General features: G+C 45.8%; 1 protein-coding gene across 4 annotated transcripts in view; it reads left to right on the top strand.

The window, feature by feature from the left end:
• Positions 1–4905: 4905 nt before the first annotated feature.
• Sgms2 (sphingomyelin synthase 2) overlaps positions 4906–18898 on the top strand; it is an 83030-nt gene continuing 69037 nt past the window's right edge. Inside the window, exon 1 of one of the 4 annotated variants that reach the window (XM_028856943.2) lies at positions 4906–5334. The gene's annotated coding sequence lies outside the window, so the exon portion shown is untranslated. Of the gene's footprint in view, positions 5335–5562; positions 5735–5878; positions 6247–6271; positions 6874–18898 lie in introns of those variants that run through there. The other 3 variants (XM_028856950.2, XM_028856959.2, XM_028856934.2) reach the window with 3 other exon arrangements.

The raw sequence follows: 18898 nt of genomic DNA, 5'->3' as shown, positions 1-18898 counted from the left end.
AACATCTTCCTTGGAAGGAGGCTCTTCCTGGGCTCCCTGACATACCTTCCGGCTTTCATCTCTCCGTGGATATGTATTTTAGCCTCGTCTGCCGTGGGTCCCTCTTGCCTCACTTGTAACATTTGGTTCTCCTGTGGACCTCCTCTCACTCCTTCCAGTATGTCATTTTCCCCCAGGGACATTCATTGCTATTATTTGCTGACTGTTGTTAAATGTATATCTCTACCTCATGCTTCTTTTCTGAGTCCCAGACGAATACCAACTTCTCGTGTGACATCTCGGTTCATACACTTCGCACTTCAAATACATCATCTCCCCTCACAATGTGGACTACTCAGCATCCCCTGCCCTGCACCAGCACCCTGTAAGTGCTCAGACAAGAGGAGGAGCCCCGCTGGCTCCATCTCTCCATCCGACTGATTGGCAGTTGCTGTCCATTTCCTTTCAAGACCACTCGTGTTCCCTGCTGCCATCGCTGCTGGAAGGGGGCAAGGCTTCACTGCTCTCATTCTGCCCCGCCCCTCATCCTCTCCAGTCAGGAAGTGACATGGGTGGTAACGCCAGCAAAAGGTGGTACACAGCCTCTGGGTTTCTTTTCTGAACGCCCGAAATACAGTTACTCAATACGCAACCATTTTAGTCACAGTGTAGCAGGTTCTGACTATAAAGATCATCCAATAAGAAATACTAAACAGAAGGATGCAAAACAATTGCCCTAAGCGTTCTCAAATGAAGAACTAAACTACCAGGTTTAGAGAGACTCAGCATGAGGCGATTGAAAGCACACGCATTTTCACGTACCAAAGAGCCGCTAACATGATCCCAAGAACAGGACGGATGGTGTACAGATCAAATTCCCAAGGTGAGATGGATACGGTGGTCAGTCTTCTCCTCATTTTCGGTTGCACCCTCACATGGCGTTCTGATTCTTTTCCTTTGGTTCACCAATCAGCCGACTCTATTGACAAGATCCAGGTTGGTTACATGTTGTAGAAAGTGTACAATACAAAATCCACAAAAAAGTTCTCCCCTTCGGCGGTGGTGGCGCACACCTTAAATCTCAGTACTCGAGAGGCAGAGCCAGGCGGATCTCTGTGAGTTCGAGGCTACAGAGTTCCAGGACAGGCTCCAAAGCTACAGAGAAACCGTGTCTCGACAAACAAAAACAAAACAAAGTTCTCCCCATCATTGTCTGCCCTCTCCTTCCTTAGTCCCCACCCAAATATTCATTATCATGATTTAGTCAAAACAGGGCTCAGAGCCATCTGATGTTTTTAGTAACTTAAAATAACCCCATTTAACTTTCTAAATTTCATTTATTTAGTGTATGTGTGGTGTGTTGTGTTGTAGATGTGTATGTATGTAGCATAGGGCACATGTGGAGGTCAGAGGGCAACTCTTTGCTTCCACTATGTGATGTGAGAGCCCACAGAGGTGTGTATATATATCAATTTATTAAGGGATGGGATGGGGAAACAGGCTCACTGATACAAAGCAAGGTGGACGTGCTGCGGATCCGCTGCTGATCCAGCTTCCTCAAGGCCGGTGGGGACCAACAACAAGCCACTCCCTGCCGCCTGACCCAGTCTGCTCACCCCAAGAGAGAGTGTCACCCCTTCTCTCTCTCCTACTAAGCAGTCAAGTACCGCAAGACAAGAGGCTTGTACCCCAAAACTATTGGCAGAATGAATTTCCACAACTATGTGAATCCCAGGGATTGACCTCATTATCTGGCCAGGAGCAAGAATCTTTATTTACTAAGCTATCTCACCAGGCTTTAGAGTTTTTTGTTTTTGTTTTTAACTTCTATCCCACTTTCTAAAGTGGCCTCACTGTTTACCCCCTCAGAACAATGTACAAGGTAGAACTATATTATCCCCCCACTCACTGGTTATGTGACATTCCATAACACAGAATTTTCTTATTGTTCCTGTTTGTGCATTCCTTTATTCCCTTAATAATTACTCCAGGCCGAATACATGACATGAGGGAAGTCACAAAAGACACTTCCACAAACATCCTCATATAATTCAAAAAAGAAAAAAAAGGAAGAAAACACCTTTTCCTATTGCTTAGGCACGCTTAGAAAGGACATAGGGTGATCCTTAGATAAACAACCAAGTGGAAACTTGATAAAATTTACTGGTTAAATACCTGACTTCAGGTAAATTAAAAGCAGATTAAAAAGATAAGTATTATAGATCTATTTTCTCCTGCCTCAATCAGTTTGTTTTATCAAACCAAAGAAATAGTTGTAGACGCTGATTTACAGTGTGGTGCAGTTTAGAAAAGGCAACCGACATGAACCATTACCTACAAGCTGTCCTTCCCCGACCTTCTTCTGAAACAGGGTCTCCGAGTGCAGTCCAGGCTGACTCTGACCTCCTGGTCCTCTTATGTAATCCTACTCAGGACTTGGATTACAAGTATGTACCACCACACCCAGCCCTACCAAACAAACCCTACCACACCTTTCTCTCAGAGACACCGGTCCCCTGCCCCCACCCCACCCCACCCCCCTGTGGGAGGCCTCCGGCTCTCAAATCTAGTAAACACTGTATCACTGAGCTTGATTTCCAGCTCCTGACCCTCCTTTAGAAAGATCATCAACATCCTTTATGTTTAAAGAGTTATTTATTTTATGTGAATGGGTGTTTTGCCTGGTGCCTATGGAGGCCAGAAGAGGGTGTCGGGTCCCCTGGAACTGGAGTCACAGATGGTTGATGGCCCACCTTACAGGTGCTGGGAACGGAACCTGGGTCCTCTGTTAAAGCATCCAGTGCTCTTAACCTCTAAGCCATCTCTCCAGCCCAAACAAGCAACATTTTTGAAAGTCGATAAACCATGATTTAGCTAACTTGATGCACTGCAAGAAAAGGTAAATTGAAAGAAAGAAAAAGAAGTCACCTCTTTGGTGTAAAGTCATTGTCAAACAATCCGCTTTCTTTTTAAAAGTTCGTTTGTTTTTATGTGTACGAGTGTTTGCCCTCATGTATATCTGTGCGTCACTCGTATGCAGGGCCCACAGAAGCCAGAAGAGGCCACTGGAGCCCCTAGGGCTGGAGTTACAGACAGCTGTGAGCTGCCATGTGGGTGCTGGGAACTGAACCCCTCTTCTTCCCTGTAAGAGCAGCCAGTGCTCACTCTTCACCGCTGAGCCATCTCGTCAGCTGCACACTTCGAGGTTTTTTTAGTCTGTGAGTATCACAGAGAAACTATACAACGCTCATTCATAAATACACTCTTACTCCTTTGTCTTTTTTTTTTTTTTTTTTTTTTTTTTGGTTTTTCGAGACAGGGTTTCTCTGTGTAGCTTTGGGCCTTTCCTGGAACTCACTCTGTAGACCAGGCTGGCCTCGAACTCACAGAGATCTGCCTGGCTCTGCCTCCCGAGTGCTGGGATTAAAGGTGTGCGTCACCACCGCCAGGCTCTCTTTGTTTTTAAAACTTTTAGAGTCAGGGTCTCATGTAGCCCAGGTTGGCCTGAAGTCCCTATCTATGAAGGAGTTTGGTCTTGAAGTCCTGCTCCTTCTGACTCTGCCTCTCAAGAGCTGGGACTATGGGGGTGTCCCACCACACCCAGCTTTATTTTTTGGAAGAGTCAAGACAGGACAGCCACCTGAAGCACAAGAGGACCGAATGTCCCAAGCCGCCTGTTAAACAGCCTTCCGCACAGAGGCCCATGCAGACTTCAAACCCTGCAACAGTGCACACAGGACTGAAGGCTTTTCGGCTTTCAAAACTTCATCCAGGTACATAGTTCAAAAAACCCCAGCATGTCATTTTTTTCTGAGTTCTGTAGAAATGTTTATGTATCTCTACCTCCCTGTTGTACAGATATTTGAGCCATGAAGTAGGGAGTCGGTGGGCTGGTCACCCAAATTCACCTACATAGAATCGAGACCCTCTGTGTCACCCATGGATCAGGCACTAAGCTTCTGCATTACTTCTGTGGTTGTCCAGAAAAAAAAAAATTGTTGGTTCAAATTTCCATTTACTCGGACAGCATGCTAGCAAACCAATCCATTTCCATTGCCTTCTGGGCAAAATGCCTGGGCTTTGTAAATGTAAAAAGGAACTCCTTATTGAAAAGGAAAAATAAACCCAAGGAAAAGAAAGTTCATTGCTGATGCTCTTTTCTGGATTCCTAGCTTCCTGGGGCTTAAAAACAAGCGCTTTTTCCACAACAAAGATGTCTAGCCTGTGGTTAATTGCGGGAACATCTCATTTAAACTTCTCTATTGTGACATCATCTCAGAGCTGTCAGCTTGGGACCTCCCTCACAGGAGTTCTACTATGCTACCATTAGGTTTAATGATTATTGACACAAATGATATCCACACTAAATACCAGAAATGTTTATAATTATTTTTGTTGATTATATGTTAATCTCCATAGGGCAGTCTGTGCAATCCTACACAGATGCACCCCAAACACGAAGGGAAGTAGATATTGTCATAAAAAAAAGCATTTATATCAGTTAAACTCATTAAAGGTTTAGCCGGTTCCCTGGATTCCTATCCTAGTTAGACCCTCTTCTCGAGACCACGGTTGACTTTGAAAACTATCACCAGGTGTGGAAATGATAACTCCAGGGAAATGCCAAGCTTTGACCAATTTTAGCCAGAGACAACCCTTCCTACAACCTAACTGCCGAGGTCATCAGAGAAACCGCTTATAGCCACTTGTGCCCCCAAGGCAACAGAAACGCACAAGTCCATTTAAGTAGAGAGTCACTCTTTCAGTGATCATTCTGGTTCCGGTTTCTCGTCCTTGCCAAAACGCAATTCACCTAACGGGGCAAATGACAAGGTGGTTAGTTAGCATCATTAGCCTCATTAGGAGCAAGCACCCTTCCAGCTCACCTAGAGGTGCCACCAGGCGTGGTGACTAACCTCGCCAAGCGGTCTTGTGATGTTTGGAAACCCACCTCCTTGACCTAGGCGGGGCACCACCCCTTGAGTCAGCGCGGGTGCCCCCGACCAGCACACGTCGCAGTCGGGAAGCAGTTTCCGAAACCCGAGGAGGTGCGGAGGTGGCTTATCCCTTCCCGAGCCCCACCCCTGAAAGTTACTGGGAGCGGCACCCAGAGAACTTTCCCAGATCGATCCCCGCCCGCGTTCGGGGAGGTCTGCCCGGCTCTGCGCTCTCAGCCTGCGGCCGGGAGCCACCTCGCGCTGCCTGCCAAGCCCCTCCTTCGCTGCATCTTCTAGGGCCGCAGAGGGGAGGGTCGGCTAGAATCGCCTCCCGAAGAAGTCGCACCGGTTTTTCGTGCTGGGCTGGACGCCGGGAAGAGACACGACCGCGGGAGCCCGCGGGAGCTTCGGGCCCGGGGTGAGTCACGACTGGGAGCAGGGGAGGGCAGGCGAGAGTGCGAGAATGAATGATGTCAGGAGCGCGCAGGGCACGGGCTGGGGAGGGAGGGAGGGAAGGAGGGAGGGCGCGGGATGGAGAGGGAGGGAGGGAGGGAGGGAGGAGGGCGCGAGCTGGGGAGGGCGGGCCCGCGGTAAACAGAGCTGCGCGCTGCCCCGGGCTCCGCCGGCCGGAGACCCCGCCCTCGGCGCCGCTGGAGCCGCCCGGAGCCCGGTTCGCTGCAGCGCGGGGACTGCGGCCTGGGGCGGAGCGGCTTCTAAAGCCAGCGAGACCCGCGCAAAGTTTGCAGCTCTCGGGCCCGGTCCCCCGGGTCCTCCGCGCCCAGCGAGCGCCCCCGGCGTGCGAGCACCGGCTGCGAGCGGTGAGCGCCGGGCCGGGAGGAGGATGGGCTGCGGGGCTGCGCGTCCTGCGGAGCGCGTGGGGGACGTGGCTCCAGCGGGGACGTGGCTCTGACCGCCACCGCCTCCCCCAGGCCGCCCCGCCCCGGGCATCCTTCCTCAGTGTTCATCTGCTGGGGGTCAGCTGGTGGCTGTCTCTTCTCCCAGCCTGCTGCTCATTCATTTGTAACCCATTTTCGGGTACTTGGTGGTGGCGTTGAAATGGCACAGGTTAAACCGTTGATTGTGCAGTGCCACTCTGGAGGTCAGGGTTGAAGTTCAGGTGGCGAAGGAGAGACTGTCACTTGCTGAAGATCTGTGCACAAGACCAGCTCCGGGCTGCCCAAGGGGACCTCTCTGCCTTTGGCGTTCAGACCCGCGCCCCTCGACCAAGGGTTTGTCCGCACAGAGAGGTGGGAGTGGACCTACCCCGTCACAATCTGTGGGTCCGGTGATCGTTCCGTCTCAAAAGCAAATACTTCAAATGTTATTTCCTGTAAGCTTTTATTAATATGCCGTTCCTCTATTTCAAGACCTGCTTATTCTAAAATGACCTTAAAATAATTTTGACATGTTTTTGAAATTCTGGAGAGGTTCAACTCTACTCGTCAGTGGGTTCACGTGGACTTTGAATCTTACTTTAACTGTTCCGTTCTTTGGTTTCACTCCTAGCTTCATCTACTAACCCCGAACCCTCGGTTACATTGACCATCCGGAACCTGTAAAATGAGATTAGGACTACTTCAAACAGTAACGAGTATTAAATAAGGATTAATGAGGTTAGTGATTGAGGATGCAGGCACAAAAGTCGGATCATAAACGTCCTCTCCAAAGCAGACTCCACTAGCTCTAACTGTTGACTTGTAAATAATGGCAAGTTCCAGGTGGCTTAGGTAAACGCCAGTTTCCCTCTGACGAACCTGTCGGGCCCGGGTTAGCACGTGAAATGCTGTGTCTCCTCCCTTGGAGTAGGAAGCGAGGTTTTCAGGAAGTCAAATGTTTCAGGGTGGATACCTAAGAAGGTTTTGTCCCCACCCTCTGTTGTGAGAGCTAGTAAGTTGTTTAAGAGACGTCAAAGCCGCCGGGCAGACAGAATGAGACACCTGGACTTTGCAGGAAGAAGGTATTTGTAAAGAACTCTGTAGCATTTCTTTCTTTCTTAATAAGAAGCAAGCAAAATTCGTTTTTTGTTTGTTTTGTTTATAGCCCACTTCCTTGGTCCACTGATGGTCTTATTTCATACTGCTCTCCCAGCTGAAGAGTTTTTGGTTTGTTGTTGTTTTTTTTTTTAAAGCAAGTTAATATTTAATTTGCTGTTGTTAGTTTCATTTTTAAATCAAGCTGGTTGACCTCTGAACCTGTAGAGAAACTCAGGAACACCTGTAAGTAGGCTGTTTGACTGTGTTCGGAGTTTCTTTTTCCCAGAGCTTAGTAAAAGCCCTAGGAGGTATTTGGAAGGACCTGAAATGTTTGCCCTGAAATCTATATAACACTGAGGCTGGGGAGGGGGCCGTGGCCCTGGGGAAGCAGAAGACCAAGGTGGTTGCCAGGCCCGGGCCCGCTCCGCTACTCTGAGAGTCACACTCTCACGTGCTGGGGGACTTCAAACAAACTATACAGAAATTGCCTTGCATTTGTTAAAATAGACAGTGACATACAGATTGTGACCTTTTTCTGAAGTGATACCTTGAGGCTGTATTTGGAGGGAAAAGGAGGGAGGGGAGGAGAAGAAGGGAGGGAGGAGGAAGGAGGAAGGGAGAGAGAGTGTGTAAGTAAAGAGTCAGTCTTACTGTGTAGGGCTACCTGGCCTTGAACTTGAGATCCTCCCGCCTCAGTCTCCTCAGTGCTGGGATTTCAGGTATGCACTGCCATGCCCTCTGCCCCCCCCCCAAACAATTCCTAAGAATTCTGGACTAAAGAAAGAGAAGCTTTCTTTCATCTTCTGGTGGGATCAAATCCTGAACTACTGGTATCGGGTAGTCATTCAACTCAGATTTATTAAGTCATTCAGCTTAATATATGCCACCACTGGTGTATATAACAATGCTGAGATCATGGAGATTCTGTTACTGCCTTGTGACTTAGTCCAGTAGACTACAACCCAAGTATTATGGGGTCAAAAAGCAGGAGGGTTGGGGGCCGGGAGGAAGCAAGAAATGACTGAGCAATGCTGGGCTGCCTTCCTCGTGGCCTTCGGATGGTTCTTGAGTTGGGCCGCTACATTCTCGTGTGGCTGGGCAACTATGCAGATATCTTGCTTTACCTAATAAAAGTAGTATTGACAAATTAATTTAAATAATGTAAAATAATTTAAAAAAGGAAATATGAAGGGTAAGTTAGCTCAACCAAGATATATCCCCTCGCCCCTTTTTTTTTGTTTTTTTTTCGAGACAGGGTTTCTCTGTAGCTTTGGAGCCTGTCCTGTGCTGAAGACCAGGCTGCCTTGAACTTACAGAGATCTGCCTGCCTCTGCCTCCCGAGTGCTGGGATCAAAGGCATGCGCAACCACCTGGTTGATTTATTTCCTTTTAACAAAGCCCTAAAGTAGAGCTTCAAAAGGATTGCCATTGTGTGTCAGTTTCCCCACATCCTGGTTTCCCTCATATTAGAAGTAATGTTAAATATTTAGAAAAATGGGCAGAGTAAACCTATTACCCTGCAAACCACTTACCACTGTGCCTTCCAGTGTTTTACGGTGTGCATGTGTAACAGCAAGTGTTAATGTGCATTGAGATGAGCTGATTTCGGTAACTGCTCCCCACGACAGCCTTGTGAGGTGGTACTCTTGTGTATGCGTGTTTTGCTTGCGTGAATGGCTGGGCACCGCATGCATGCCAGAAGAGGAAGAAGGATCCCCTAGAATTTAGAGTTACAGATGGTTGTAAACCTTCCTTCATGTGGTTGCTGGGAAGCAAACCCGGGTTCTCTGGAAGAGCAGCCAGTGCTCCTAACCTCTGAGCTGCCTCTCCAGCCCCAAGGTAGACATTCTTTAACCTTGTATTAGGGAAAAAGGGTTCTGTAGCAGTTACTTAACTTCCCAAAGTTGCACAACTGGAAAGCTATTCTCTACAAAACTAGGTTTATTTTCTACAGATTTTAACTTTCCCCCCAAACTCAGTTATAAACATCTCTTATGTCACTGAAAAATCCTCATATAACAGACGTCTTTTTTAGTTTCTGAATCAATCTCCTATTGTGGGACACCAAGTATGTTTCCAGTTTTCACTGTTTCTAAAGACTTCTTTCTTTTTAATTACGTGTTTGTATGTGGGTCTGTGTGGGTGTATATGCACATGAGTACTGATGCCCTCTGGCCAAAGGCATCAAATCCCCCTGGAGCTAGAGTTGGTTGTGAGCCTCCTAATGTGGGTGCTAGCAATCACACTTTGTATACCTACTCTTAACTGCTGAATCCCACGTTTTCACTATTTTTTTTTAGAAGCTTTGCATTAAACACTGATATATAACATGGTTATTTTTCAGTTGCTTTGCTTTTTAAAAAGTGAAATCTATTTAACTTAACTGTTTTCTCAAAAGGCCATTTTTGGAATTAGAAAAATGTTCTGTTGTTTACTTTTGAATCTTTGCTGAAGATCAAACCCAAGGGCTTACAACATGCGAGGCACGTGCTTTTATTATCAGCATACATCCCTAGTCCCTCTCCTTTCTTTTAAATCTCCCTTGCATGTTCCTCAACGCTTTGGGCTTGAGGATCAGCCTTGGCTGAGCTGCCCAGCGGGGTACTGGTTCTTTACTCTGGGGATTATCTGACGAAAAGAGAACATTCCAGCTTTCTGAAAGAACTGTCTGTGTTTTTATTATTAGTCATGAAGCTAACCCTATTTTTTAAGGAAACATAGCAGGGAAGAACCGTGTTAATTTTGCCAGGCAGCTCTGAAAAAGAAATTTCATTTCTGCAGTCACACCATCAGTACCAGTGAGATAACAGTAAATATTTTCAGATAGTGTGTTTATATTATTATAATTAGTAGATTAGCTTTAGGATAAATTGCATCAATTTTTTTTATCTATCTGTCTGTCTATCCATCCATCCATCTATTTATATTTTTGAGACAGGGTTTCACTATGTAGCTCTGGGTGTTCTAGAACTCACTATGTAGCCCAGGTGGCCCCTCAACTCAGAGATCCACCTACCTCTGCTTCCTGAGTGCTGGGATTAAGTAGGTCACTTTTTCAAAAAGTTGGTGTGTCATCCATATGACATTGTCAGGTTGATTTAATGAAAATGCAAGACATGTCCATTGTTTTCGTTGAGTACAGTACATTTCTTCGTATAAAGGTTCTCGAGTTTTACAAGTGTACCCAGCCTTATTTGCTACTGAGTCAAGTTTTCAACGGTTGCCTTGGGCTTCTGTTTTTATTTCTAATTCTGCTTACTATAAACCTATGTTAGCTGGGCATGGTGGTACACATTCTTAGTCCCAGCTGTGAGTTCAAGGCAAGCCCTGCCTTCATAGTGAGTGCCAGGTTAACTTTGGCTACATAGTGAAACCCTGTCTCAAAAAAATTATTAGTTGATTTATCCGTATGGTTTTGTAAAGCATATTAAGATGTAAGGAGTGTGGAATTCAGCTTCTTTTAGATACCTAATTCAGTTCAGTTCAGTAAATACTTTCTACTGTGGCCTGTGAGTCAAAGGAAACTGTAAAGGGACAATAAATAGATTTCAAGTGTAAATGGGATACTGAATGTGGGGGTTTTCCTTTGCCCAACCTTTGCTTATCACAGCTTGAAATGTAGCCTTCTAATTTGTTTATATGAGTTGTATTTAAATTGATATCACATAATTTTTTATGCCAAAACTTTATGCACATTCTTTCTTTTAAAGACTTATTTTTATTTTTCCTTGTGTATGTGTCAGATCCCCTGGAGCTAGAGTTACGGGCAGTTGTATGTCTCTCATTATGGGTGCTGGGAATTGAACTCAGGTCTTGGAAAAGAAGCAAGACCTCTTTTTTTTTTTTCCAGTTTTTATTTTATTTTATTTTATTTTACAATACCATTCAGTTCTACATATCAGCCATGGGTTCCCCTATTCTCCCCCCTCCCACCCCTCCCTTCCCCAGCCACCCTCCATTCCCACCTCCTCCAGGGCAAATCCTCCCCCGAGGACTGCAATCAACCTGGTAGACTCAGTCCAGACAGGTCCAGTCCCTCCTCCCAGACTGAGCCAAGCGTCCCTGCATAAGTCCCAGGTTTCAAACAGCTAACTCATGCAATGAGCACAGGACTCAGTCCCACTACCTAGTTGCCTCCCAAACAGATCAAGCCAATCAACTGTCTCACCTATTCAGAGGGCCTGATCCAGCTGGGGGCCCCTCAGCCTTTGGTTCATAGTTCATGTGATTCCATTCATTTGCCTATTTTTTTTCAATAATTGAGTAAAACCGAAATTTATTATAAGCCACAGTCATCCTGGGGACCTCCATGCTATATATTTAGCCTCCATGGTTCTATGGGTTGTGGTCTGATTGTTCTTTATTTTATATCTAGAATCCACTTATGAGTAAGTATATACCATGACTGTCTTTTTGGGTTTGGGTTACCTCACTCAGGATGATTTTTTCTAGTTCCATTCATTTGCCTGCAAATTTCATGCTTTCATTGTTTTTCTCTGCTGAGTAGTACTCCATTGTGTATATGTACCACATTTTTTTCATCCATTCTTCCGTTGATGGGCATCTAGGTTGTTTCCAGGTTCTGGCTATTACAAATAGTGCTGCTATGAACATAGCTGAGCATGTATCTTTATGGTATGAATCAACATTCCTTGGGTATATGCCCAAGAGTGGGATGGCTGGGTCTTGAGGTAGTTCGATTCTAATTTTCTGAGAAACCGCCATACTGATTTCCACAGTGGTTGTACAAGTTTACATTCCCACCAACAGTGGAGGAGTGTTCCCTTTGCTCCACATCCTCTCCAACATTGGCTGTCATTGGTGTTTTTGATCGTAGCCATTCTGACAGGTGTAAGGTGGTATCTCAGAGTCGTTTTGATTTGCATTTCTCTGATGATTAAGGATGTTGAGCATTTCTTTAAATGTCTTTCAGCCATTTGTGTTCTTGTTTTGTGAATTCTCTGTTTAGCTCTTTAGCCCATTTTTTAATTGGACTGTTCAGTATTTTGATGTCTAGTTTCTTGAGTTCTTTATATATTGTGGAGATCAATCCTCTGTCAGATGTGGGGTTGGTGAAGATCTTTTCCCATTCTGTTGGCTGTCTTTTTGTCTTATTGACTGTGTCTTTTGCCCTGCAGAAGCTTCTCAATTTCGAGAGGTCCCATTTATTAATTGTTGTGCTCAGGGTCTGTGCTGTTGGTGTTTTATTTAGGAAATGGTCTCCGGTGCCAATGCATTCAAGAGTGCTTCCTACTTTCTTTTCTATTAAGTTTAGTGTAACTGGATTTATGTTCAAGTCTTTGATCCACTTGGACTTGAGTTTTGTGCATGGTGACAGATATGGATCTATTTGTAATCTTTTACATATTGACATCCAGTTATGCCAGCACCATTTGTTGAAGATACTTTCTTTTTTCCATTGTATAGTTTTGGCTCCTTTGTCAAAAACCAGGTGTTCATATGTGCATGGATTAATGTCAGGGTCTTCAATTCGATTCCATTGGTCCGTATGTCAGTTTTTATACCAGTACCAAGCTGTTTTTATTACTATAGCTCTATAGTAGAGTTTGAGGTCAGGGATGGTAAAGAAAGAAATTGAAGAAGCAAGTACTCTTAACCACCGAGCCTCGTCTTTGAATCCCATCTTTGTAGCATTCTCTATTTTATTGTGGTTTTTGTTTGTTTTGAGACAGAGTTTCTCTGTGTAGTTCTGCCTGCCCTGGAACTCACTCTGTAAACCAGGCTGACCTTGAACTCAGATTTTCCTGCCTCTGCCTCCTGAGTACTAGGATTAAAGGTGTGTGCCTCCATCACCTGAGCAAGATAAGTAGACATGTAAAGAATGACAAGAATTAAAAAAAACCTTTTCTATGTATTGAAGGGGAGAGATAGCCTTGAGGTGGGGAACAGGAGAAAGGAGAGATGGTATTGTGCCAAAGGCAGGTTCTCATCCCTCCTTAGGGTAGTACCCCGCCCCAGCCTGCTGGAGTCTCCTCTTCCTATTGGGCCTGTATTCTTCTGTGATCCTTTGGGCCTGGTCTAGCAGAGGGAAGATGGGATCACAGAGTTCTCCTGCTCCGTCTACTACAGAGAACCATGCTGGGAAGCCAGCTGTTGACAGGGTGCCTTCACGCCACCTCGACGTCGGAAAGACTCTAGTGGTTGTAAAGGACTGCCTCAGTCGTTCATCTGATCTAAGGCTGACAGATGTGAGAGGAAGAGCTTCCTTGAGGGGTAGGGAAGAGAGTCAAAAGTAGAAAAAGTGGTCTCAAGTCGTGGACCATTAATCAGCTGTGTTGCCACAGTGGCCAGTCCCCAGAAAGAAGTGGGGGCCTACCAAGAAGAAGCACATTAGTTAAGTGTGGAGTCTTGGAAAAAGAGAGGCCAAGGAATTGTGTTGGCTGCAAGCCTTGCCACCCGGAAGACAGAGATGCCATGGCAAAACGGAGCAGGTTAAATAATAGTAGGTACTGAAGTACTACTGAGATCCCCTGAAGTGGTATTGTGTCTTCAGATAATCCTACAAAATAGAAGTTGCCATCTCTGCTCTGCAAGTGGAGGAGCCGGGCAATTTAGCAAGACTCAGGAACCAAAAGCTGCAGAGACAGAGGGGAGAGGAAGGAGCAGGGATTTGAAGGCAGCCCCGCCCCCATCCTCCATGGGCTTCTGGGTCTGCTCCAGCTTCCTGTCATCCTTCAGGAGCTTCAGAGATGTGTTGGGTTTAGGGAACCATATTCTGACAAAGAACTGTTACCCATAACTTCCTAGAATGGTTCTCCGCTCTCAGTGCCTAAGGCCATGAAGCTGTGCCCAAAGTGAGCCCAGCTAGGCTTTGGCTGGCAGACAGGAGTGTTAACCCTGCTTGCTGCTGGTGACTTTCAAGAACGCCCTCCACTTCCCGGCTGTGAAATGGGAATGAAATAGTATTTATGTCAGAGGGTAAATCATGTGAATTATGTGACCCACTGTGTAGAAGCCATTTGAGGAACGCATGCTTGCTGTTCTTTTCTTTTTCTTTCTTTCTTTTTTATATAGAAACTACATTTCTAATTTAAACAGAGGTTTCAATCCTATTGCCTCAAAAATTGCATGTCTCTCACCAAGGTAGCTCGAGTCTTCAGTGACGTAGCTTGTCTGATGAGTCGGTGGAGTCTGAGTCCAACTCCCCACTGTCCCATCCCCTTTGGTGTTAAAGTATGATGAATGATGGGAAGGTGCACCTTGGTTGAATGGAAGTGCTTCTGTGGATGCTAGGACAGCTCGTGAAGTCACAATATGCCTGTCCTCCCCTGCCGATATGCAGATGGGGGAATCAGTGTCTATCACAGCTGGTGCCGGCCCCTCTCAGAGCATTGCCTTCTGGGAAATGCTGTACCATGGGCACCACTGTCCCTGAAACTGCAGGGCCGTTAAGAATCACAAACCCTACTGTCCTCGAGATGCTGTGCGTCTTTCTCTAGGAGGCCGGAGACAGCTGTTCAACAGCTGCCCTACTGTCTTCTGTGAGTTTCATTTGCTCAGCAGGTTCTTTAACCATCCTGGTGGACTGCCCCTGTTCTAGCAAGCTTAATTGCAACCCAGGATGGTGTTTTGGTTAAAGTAGTACATTTCCCAGAGAATGGAGATTGGCGAGTTATAAGCAACAATCAGGAACATTTAAAATTGAACAAAAATTTAAAGTTCTTACTAGGTCCCAGGGTTTGTCCTCAGGCCTTAGAACTGTTGTTCATTGACTCCTAAAACAAGTCAGTATGATTATTTTTTCATCATTTCATTTCACACGTGTGTGCATGGTCTGTGTGTGTGTGTGTGTGTGTGTGTGTGTGTGTGTGTGTGTGTGTGTGTGTGTAGCTCAGAGGACAACTTTGTGGAGTCAGTTATTTCCTCTCACCTTTATGTGAGTTCCAGAAATCAAACTCAGTCATCATGGCTGAGCTATCCCGAGGCATCCTGGATCATCTAGATACACAGTTTTATCACAGGAGCTTGTGAGCTCACAGGAGAAGCAGATTAGAACAAGGTAGTTGGCACCATTAGAACAATTTCAGTGGCCACAGCTGGCCTTAAAAGTGGAAGGAGACCAGGAGTCAAGAACACATACAGTCTATAGAAATTTTATTCAGCAATCCCACCCCATGCCTCCACTCCGGAGGCAGATAGCCCTGCTTGCACCTTGGCTGTAGCTCATTGAGACATCTCATCTCCAGGATGCCCAAGAAAGAGATGTAATGCCTTAAGCCATTAAATGCATTGTAACTTGGGTGGGCAGCAATGGGAAGCTATTGCAGAACGACTCCAAAAGATTGCTTTTTATTTTCCTTTAAGATGTATTTGTTTTCCTTTATGTGTATCTGTGTTTGGCTTGCATGTATGCCTGCACCATATGTGTGCATGGCAGAAGAGGGTGTCAGATCCCCTGGAACTGGAATTAGGAGTGGGTGCTGGGAATTGAACCCAGGTCCTCAGCAAGACGTGTTCTTAACTGCTGAGCCATCTCTCCAGCCCCTAGACTGCTGTTTGACTCCATTCAGTCTCCTGAAGGAGCTGCAGCAGTTCATGTCATGGGGCCGAAGGCAGTCTCTCAAGTTCTGGTAATGAAATGAGTACTATCCCTTTAGAACACCCATGGCGTCGTTCAAGTCTCCAGAGTACTACATACAAAAATACATAAATAAAATAAGTAAGTGATATTATCTTGTTTTGAATTTTTCTAGACTGATAATACTATATATATGAAGTAGAGCAGATCCTGGTGCCTGCACTCACTGTTCACTGTGTTTTCTGAGATGGGGGAGGCGTCTCTCGCTGATCCTGAAGCTCACCAGTTTGGCTAGGTTCTCCGGAGATCTTGTCTTTTCTGCTTTCTTGGCCCTGGGATCCCAAGTGCAAGCTCCCGGCAGGCTTTCTTATGCAAATCCTGGGGGTTGTAACTGAGCCATTTTTGTAACCTGCTACATTTTCAGGTCTATCAAATGCATTCTCATTAAATTTAGAGTCACTGTCAGTTTAGGGTATGTGTGTGTGTGTGTTCATGTGCATAAAAGATGAGGTGATTTGGGGAAAATCTTCATAGAGAGGGATGTTTTGGTCTGTTCTCTAAAACACCTTTGTTGAATTTTCTCAGCCTTTACTGGTTAGTTCAGAGACACCTTGCCCTGCTTAGGGGTTTAGAGCCCTGTAGGAAGTCTTGGTTAATAGTTTGCTTCTTCCTGGGACTAGCTCTAGGGTTAGGTTTCCTTCCTATAATGAAATGCACAGTCTAATCCATTTATAAAGAGCAAAGGTTTGCTTTGGCTTCCCATTTCAGAGGTCATGTGAGACTGTGCTGGCTGGGTGTGAGCATTGTGGTTTAATCAGCCTCATGGTCAGTGGGGGGGTGGAGCTGGGGCTGCTGTCTTTACCGCCCGTCCAGATCCTGCTGACATAACTCCAGGGGCTCCTCACTGGACCTCACCCCACGAAACTTCCACTGCTCCCCTGGAGCACCGCTGTGGAAACCAAGCCTAACACAGGGAGCTTTGGGAAGCATTCAGTACCCACCATAGCAGAATGAGGCTATCTTTAGACATAGAAGAAACTAACTTTTATAGTTTCTTGACTTGATCTAGGTAGGCATTGGATGGGTGGCTGTTCTGTCTCCTGTCATTGATAAATGAAATGAAAAGATTGATATGATACTATCACTTTTTTTTTTTGAGACAAAGTCTCACTTATGCAGCCCTGGCACTCAGCCTGGAACTCACTATGTAGACTAGGGTAGTTTCAAATTCAGAACCATTCACCTGCCTCCTGAGTATTGAAATTAAAGGCATGCACCACCATGCCCACCTGGGCATCTCTTATTAAGTTGACTTTTACTATTTCTTCTGGGTGAACCGCTGCAATCAGTTGTGTCCAGGCTTGCAAAAACCAGACCCTAGACCAGGGTAGTGACTGCCCCCTGGGTGTAGCACAAGAACCCAGGTCTGGCCAGTGGAAATAGACCGTGAGCCCGCCACAATGGCCACACAGGCAGCTCAACTGTCCCAACAGCCACAGTATGAAAAGTAAGAGGAAGCTGGTGAAATTAATTTGAACAGCCTTTTATATATAACCCAGTATGTCAAAATATAACATTATCCATTATAGTCAGCCTAAAAGTTTTTGCAGTTTTTACATTTTTCCCAACTCTTTGAAGTGTGGTGTATACTCTACACTCATACCGAGTTGCCTGAAGGTCAAGTGTGCAATATTAACTTGGGTCTAACAGCTACTGTACTGTGCAAGGCAACTGAATTCAGCTCACCTTAGGGAGTCTGCCTGCATCTACAAATAACCTAAATACTTGTTGTCTTGTCTCTTTTATGTTGGCGAACAAACTACCTGGGACCTAAGCACTTCAAGGGAGTTTTTTTTAATAGCTCACAGCTTCTGAGGTCCAAGAGGATAGGAATATTTCTGTCCCTCTCCCGTCTTTGAGTCAGGACCTCACTATGTGGCCCAGGATGGCCTTGAACATGAAGTGCTTTTGGGTTAGTCTCCCAAGCACCGGGCTTTACAGATACTTGCCACCTCATGTGATAGAATATTGTATTTTTATTGAATTTTATCAGCTACTCAGTGAGTCTCACAGAAAGCTGGGTTTGGTCTCTTGTTAATGTGACTGACTGGCCAAGTGTATACTGAAATGACCCCATAGGACGGAACCATATGAAATTCCTCAACTCACCTGGCAGTTGACTGTCGCTCTGGCCTTCCCTGTTTTTAGTTGTAATTGTGTCTCCGGGCCTATCGTGGCAGTTGGGGAAGCGTAGCCACATTAGAATATGGACCAGAGAAATCATTACTTGATATCGAATGTTGGTCTACCTGGAAGTGGTAAGATGAGGAGCTAAGACGTGGCATAGTGGAGCTTGAGAGAGAGGGTGGAGGTGGGAGAAACTAAGGATTCACTTGCTGCTCTCACTTGGTTCTCAGGAGAAATTGCCTGGGATTCATAAGTGTTTGGAGTGTAGTGACTAAGAATAGCCCTTTTCGTTTCCTTCTAAAGTTGATGCCTTGTACACCATCTTTTGAGTACCTGCTATATGTGCTGCATCTCCCCTGTGGCTTTCCATATGCTAGGCAAGTGCTCTACCACTGAGCTAGATCCCCAGCCTTTTTAATTCCTTAGGCTCTCACTAACTCAAGATTGTCATGTCTCAGTGCCGGGATTGCAGGTGTGCCCCTCATGCCCAGCTTTAAGCGTCTTTCTCCATTCCGGGATGCAGCAGGGAGTGTGAGTCAAGATTTCTCCTCGAATGCAGAGTCTGTGTGTGTGTTGAGAAGCCAGGTTCTCAGAGGGATCGACAGGGCGATAAGGAAGTGAAGCTGATAAGAAAGGCCACTTAGATTTGGACTGGTTCTCCGAAGGAATTAAGAGAGCTGTGGAGAGGCCCGTGTCTGCAACAGGACTGGGTTTGTCAGAAGAGGTCAGGATCTCAAGGCTCAGCAGAGGGCATCGTGCCCACCAGCCTGTGGAGTAGGGCAGGAGATGCAAGGGATAGGAGACCAGCTGTAGTATGTGAGGAGTGGGAGTTGGGGAGAGAGAGAGATGGGGAGATGGAGAGAGAGAGATGGCTGGATGGCCAGCAGGTCTGCTAGTGGATAGGTCTTGCATTTTTGCTAAGAAGCAAGATAGTTGTTATTATTATTATTATTATTCCAAATGCCACGAGAAATCAACAGGAAGTACATAAGGGAAAAGGAATGATTGACTTATATTTGTGGCATAGCCTCCTAGCTGCTGGCAGAGAGTGGCGTGAACTCCAATATGAAGCAACTGGAGCATTCTATGGAAAAAATGATGTGACTTGGAGTAGGGGATGGGATTGGAGACGGAAAATGACAGGTGAGTTTGTGAGGCGTGGGTGTGGTATATAAACACGAACTAGTAGGAGATTCTTCAGAGGTTGGGAGTGGTTTAATGGCTGGCATTTCTATTCGGTAATTAGCTAGTTTTAGTTGGCCATTCGTGGAGATTGATGTCAG

This window comes from Peromyscus leucopus, chromosome 6, assembly GCF_004664715.2.
Source record: "Peromyscus leucopus breed LL Stock chromosome 6, UCI_PerLeu_2.1, whole genome shotgun sequence".
Lineage (NCBI taxonomy): Eukaryota > Metazoa > Chordata > Mammalia > Rodentia > Cricetidae > Peromyscus > Peromyscus leucopus.
This window is presented reverse-complemented; position numbering and strand designations above follow the sequence as displayed.